Below are 6,000 nucleotides of genomic sequence, written 5' to 3'. Positions count from 1 at the left end.
ACCATTGCATTATAGAACATTTAAATCAAATTTATCATTTATTGAACGAGAATGGGAACAGAAGCCTGTCTAAGAGCATAAATGAATTAAGCCTCTAAAACTCTAAAAAGTATTCATGAAAGATCCTGTGTTTCTATGCCAAAAAATTAAAAATCTACATACATACATAGTAATATTAAAATTCGTATTCGTAAATGCTTGCATTTATACACATACGAACACGCAAATTAATTTCCATTAAATATTCCACACGCGTAATGCGTTGAAAATCGTTGTTTACCGTTAATGTATGTTATTAAATTACGAAATTTCCAAACAAGAAGCAATTCAAGAAAAGACAGAAAAAGAAAGCGCGATAAGAACTCACATACCTGACGCCGCGAATTTACAGCTAACGGTTACATATGTATGTATGTTTTAAGTAAGTAAGGTGGGGCCGAACGGGCGAGCTGGCGAGCTGGCGACCAGAGTTGACCCGCTGTCAAATGTTTTCATCATCATTAACACGAATAAGGTTAAAGAGAGAAATGCTGCTACTCTAATCCACCAGCCATTGATGGGGCAACTGCAATTGCAGAAGAATCACGGACGATGCGAAAAAAGCACGAAAGAGGAAGACATAGCAAAAAAATAACAAAAATGGGTAATAAGAAATCTGGAATCTGGAATCTGGCAAAGCAAGGCAAGGCGAGGCTCAACTAAAGGCTAACGAGAAGCAAACAACATTGTGGAGAAAAAGTTCAATTCATATAAGACTCGTTAAGGTGTAGCCACATGCAAGCCTACATGGAGTTAAGTGCATCATCGTTGCAGTTATGTATGCGCTGCCACCGCTGCCGTGTCATCAATCAAATGCATATTGAGTAATGCTGCGCCCAAGTTTTGCTGAAGAATTGGGAATCGCCAAAGAAGCAAAAGCGTACAGAAGAAAAGAAGATTTCGACGATAATAACCGATAGGCGGTGAAGACACGCTCCTCCGGTCAGTACGCAATGCAGCTGCTGCTCGACGCCCAAAGCACGCGTGTGTGTGTGTGCATTTCCCGTCATATATGCATGATTTTTTTTTTTTTTGTGTGTGTCGGTATGCAGTTGCCCGAGGTGTATCCCATTTTCGACGCAGAAGAAGACTTACTCGTTTCTGCCATGACAACACAGCCAACAGGAATTTATTCAGCTTTGTTATTGCTAGCGTTGTTGTTATTATTGTTGTTGTTTCATGTACACAGTTGTAATTGAACCGGTCGTTACTAATCTTGCAACACAGTTGCGCAACACAAAAACTCAGAATCAACGGTACTGCGCGCCATGACTCCACTAACGAATAACTGGTTATTTATGGTTGTTGTTGTTGCTGCTTAACTGGAGTTGTTAGCTGGTTAGTCGGTTGGTTGGCTGTTGCTTGCTGGATGTGTGGAAAAAAACTGGGGCTTTATTACGGGACTTTTACTACGTTTGAGTGAACAGGTTTGGCGACTACTCGCTGCTGATGACGAAGTCGGAGAAATGCCTGCTGAACATGAAGAACGAAGACTGCGACTATGTATAGTCAGCGCACAGCAGCGGCAGTAAGGCCGATGGCGACATCCGAAGATGGTGAGCAGCAAATGCAGCACAAAAACTCGCCTTTCTATATAGAAGTGTAAGAACGAGCGTTTGGCCAAAGTTGTGCTCGCGCAGAATTTGTCGCTGGCACTTGGGATGTCAGAATGCCATTGAGCAGCAGTTTCGGTGTTGGCAACATCAACAACAGCAGCAACAACAACTAAGTGTGTATGCGCATATTTACAAGCGCTAGAGCAGCAAGTTGCGGAATGTGCGCCGCGCATGCGTGCAACTGTCTATTCCAATTTGCACGCGACCGCTGTCGATGTGCACTTGTGCGCCACAGACATACATGCATACATTCATTGTTTTTCCGGCAATATTGCAGCTACCTGCGCTTGCAGAGTCACCTATCACTACGGCGCGCATGCATTTTGCGATCTTCTTACCTCGGCTTCGCGCTTGCGCTGTCGTCCTCTGCGCTTAATGGCACATTCTTTGGCAATAACAATATCAATTGAAATCGCAACCCGAGAAACAGCTGGGGATGGCTTTCTAAATGCCTGCAATGATAGCGTTTTAATTTGAGCGGCGGAAATTCCTGTCACAGACAGTTTTCCACATTCATGCACATAATCTGCATTGTTTGTACATATGTAGATATGTATGTATGCTCATGCATGCATATGTGTGTTTTATATTGCGCTGAGAGGGCGTGCATTCTCTAGAACATCTTTTATCTTGGAATACAATGCGGTTTCTACTTCAAGTATTGCATAATAAACCCCTGGTTTAGACTCACCAGGTGTGCACCATTGGAATAATTCTTTTATATGAACTTCGGGACACCACAACAGGAGAACGCCGATTAATGACGTCGTTTCAATTATTTATTTTTTGATTTTACTCAGTTCTAATAGAAAATTCAGCTTTTTGCGGTTCTTCGCAGCAATAAAAAACCACATAGGTTGTGTTTTGAAATTTTCGAAATGAATGCAAAATATGCCAATTGTAAGATAATCAGGATTTTCTCTAAATTTCAATAATAAATCTGACACATTGAACAATATTTTCTGTCAAAAGTCAACTATAGATACTGGGCTCCCGATATTTTACAAAAGTAGAACGATAGGGATAAAAAACGACGCTATATTTTTTCCTGTTCTTTTCACACTTCTCTTCAATAAGATTTGTTATTTCATCACGGAAAGATATACGATCCAACATCGAATCGGAATTATTCAAATTTACTATCGGAATTTGGAATCAGTTGCCTCAACTTTAAGAGCGCTACGTCCAATTTATAGTCACCATAATCGTCCTGTCAGATCAACAATTGGACGTTTAGTGCACAATTTGAATCCGCTGGCACAGTACAAAATGTTCTCGTGCCACTGAGACAAAAGAAGTGCCTGTAGTGTCCAGAATGTTGCTGCTGCCGCTATCGTATCAATTGAGGAGAACCCAAATCAGTCTCTCACACGTCGTTCTCAAGCGTTGGGCAGCTCTGTGACGTCGTTGTGGTTAAATTTGAGAAAAGATCTTGGCCATCAGAATCGTCGCATTTTCGTGAATTGGGCTGAGCAATAACTCGAAAATGATCCGGATTTTCATCGAAAAATCATCTTCAGTGATGAGGCTCGTTCCTGGCTGAATGGTTCCTCAATAAGCAAAATATGCGTTACTGGTCAGCAGCAATCCACACATACTCCATGAGTCACCATTGCATTCCGAAAAAATTACGGTTTGATGCGTTTTATGGGCCGGCGGCGTCATTGGGCCGTACTTCTTCCGCGATGATCAAAAATGGCACGTTACTGTGAATGGGAATCACTACCGATCAATGATAACCGAATATTTTTGACCCGAATTGGATGGACAATGTATGGTTTCAACAGAACGGCGCCACAAGCCACACAGAGAATGTCACAATGGATTTTTTGAAAACCGAGTTTGATGAACTTGTTTTGTCACGAAATGGTCCAGTGAGTTGGCCTCCTCGGACCTCGGTCGCCGTTAGACTATTTCTTGTGAGGCTATGGTCTATGCTAACAATCCAGCGACGATTGATGAACTTCGTACGAATACCGAAAGTAAAATTGCAGCAGTTGCGCCAGGAATAAAGAATTTTATTGATATCCCAAACAGTTTTTATTTTATTTATCTCTTATTGAAAAACCCTATACAACCCTTAGGTGAACTAAATATAATACTCTGTGGCGACATATTGCATGAGTACAAAAAGGTATTGAGCCACGTGTACTAAAAGGAAAGAACTACTTTAATATTTTATCTAAAATGAGTATTTACCCATCACGGGGCCTTAATCCCCCCCGAACTACGCCTTTTTAAATTTTCGTGTATTAACATGGTGCGGTCAATGCATAGATAAATAAACATTAAAGAAACACTAACAAAATGTAGTTGGTAAACAATTTCTCATAAGCTCTCAGTGCGACGCACCTAAATTTAAGGGTTGAAAACTCACCATTCAACAATATTATCAACAGCTAGTAGCAACAACGCCGAAACCACCATTACCACCACCACTACGACTGATAGGATTTCCAACTTTTCCTTGCTCGCTGCACTTGGCATTATGCCTACTAACCCTATTTTCCAGCAGCGAGTCCTATTTTCTACACATGGAATTTAGTTCAACATGCTGGCGCTCGTGCCCACCACAATCTTGCTCTCCACAATTTTCCAGGAAACACACGCACACACACAAACATTCATAGATATAACAGTAAAGTGCATACTCGTGCGAGTAAACGAAAACGAAGCAAAATGATAGTCGTATCCGACGAGTAAGGACGAAAGCTCGCTGTATATGTAGGTAACACACATGCACTCGTACATATAACTATAAATATGTTTCTTGGTTGGTAGGTTAACTTTTTGCCATTCGAGCGAGCGGCAATGCGAGGATGAGGAACTTTGCTGTGAAAATCACAATAAATGCCACCGGAAATTTAATATGAAATTATGAATGAAGAGTAAAACGGAAAACGGTGATTTAGTTAAATTTCAAGAATCGAGTTATAACGGGTTGAAATTAAAAGGGTATAAAAGAACAATGAAAGTTGAAGTACTTCACTAGAATTAAATTATATAAATTGATATAAAAAATAGAATAAATAACTAAAAAAAAAATTTATTACAAAGTAACATAAATTTACTTAAATTGAAAAAAAAAAATTAAAATAGTTTATCAACCAAACAAAAAAAAAAAACAAAATAAATCAAAATTGAAATTAGTATTAAAGGGAAAATAAAAATTAAATTAAAAGTAAAATTACAGTTATCAATAAAATTTAAACCATCATAAAGTTGACATGAAAATGGGTTTACTACAGAAATAATAAAATTATATTAAACAATATGAAATTTTATAAAATCACATAAAATTAGTTCAATTAAAAATAATTAATTAAAAAAAACAAAATTTTAATTAAAATTAAGTTAAAATCCATATTAAAATTAAAATTCAATTTAAAATTATAATTAAAAAATAATAAAACTAACATTACTATTAAAATACAAATAATTCACAAAAAAACTAAATTTAAATGCAAACTAAAAAAATTAAATAAACATAGATAACATAATTAAAAATATATTTAATATTGATCAAATCATACACGGTAAAAATAATAAATTACAAAAATAAAAAAAATTAATATGTACAATTTTGTCAAAATAAAAAATATTATAAAATTAAAAATAAATTACAATCAAAATTAAATTAAAATTACAATAAAAATGCAAATAAAAGTTAAAATTAAAATCAATTTTAAATTTAACTTAAAATGAAATTAACAGTAAAATTTAAACTAATATTACAATTAAAATACAAATAATTAAAAAAATTAAGCCAATTTAAAAAGTTTAAATTAAACTGTAAATAAAGGCTGAAATTATAATTAATATTAAAATAAAATTATACACATTAAAAAATAATAAATTAGTAAAGTAAAAAAAGATTAAAATATAAAATTATGTCAAAAAAAAACATAAAAAGTTTTGTGTTTTTATTTTTATTTTTTATCAAATTATTATTTTTCATGTTATAATAATTAATATTAATTCATCATCAAAAAAATATATATATTTTATGAAATATTATCTAATGTAAATTAAAGAAAAATACTTAAAATCTACGAAAAAATTGTCTCTCAAACGAAAATTTTTATAAAAATCATAAATTGACAAAGTTTTCACGAAATAAATTTTAAAGTAAAAATGAAACTTGAACTATATTCGGATTGCATCTTTTTCTATCACTTTAAATACATATTGTGTCCTCTCATTAAAGTAACTACAACAGAAAATTACTGAAAACTTAAAAGCACACTTCCAGGCGCACTGGAAGCGCTTTTGTGTGTACAACACAACCGTCCAGTGGCTAAGGGGTGGCGCAGCAAGACACCGCCACTCGTATGTGCGCGTGTGT

Source organism: Bactrocera tryoni, chromosome 3 (assembly GCF_016617805.1).
Source record: "Bactrocera tryoni isolate S06 chromosome 3, CSIRO_BtryS06_freeze2, whole genome shotgun sequence".
NCBI lineage: Eukaryota > Metazoa > Arthropoda > Insecta > Diptera > Tephritidae > Bactrocera > Bactrocera tryoni.
This window is presented reverse-complemented; position numbering follows the sequence as displayed.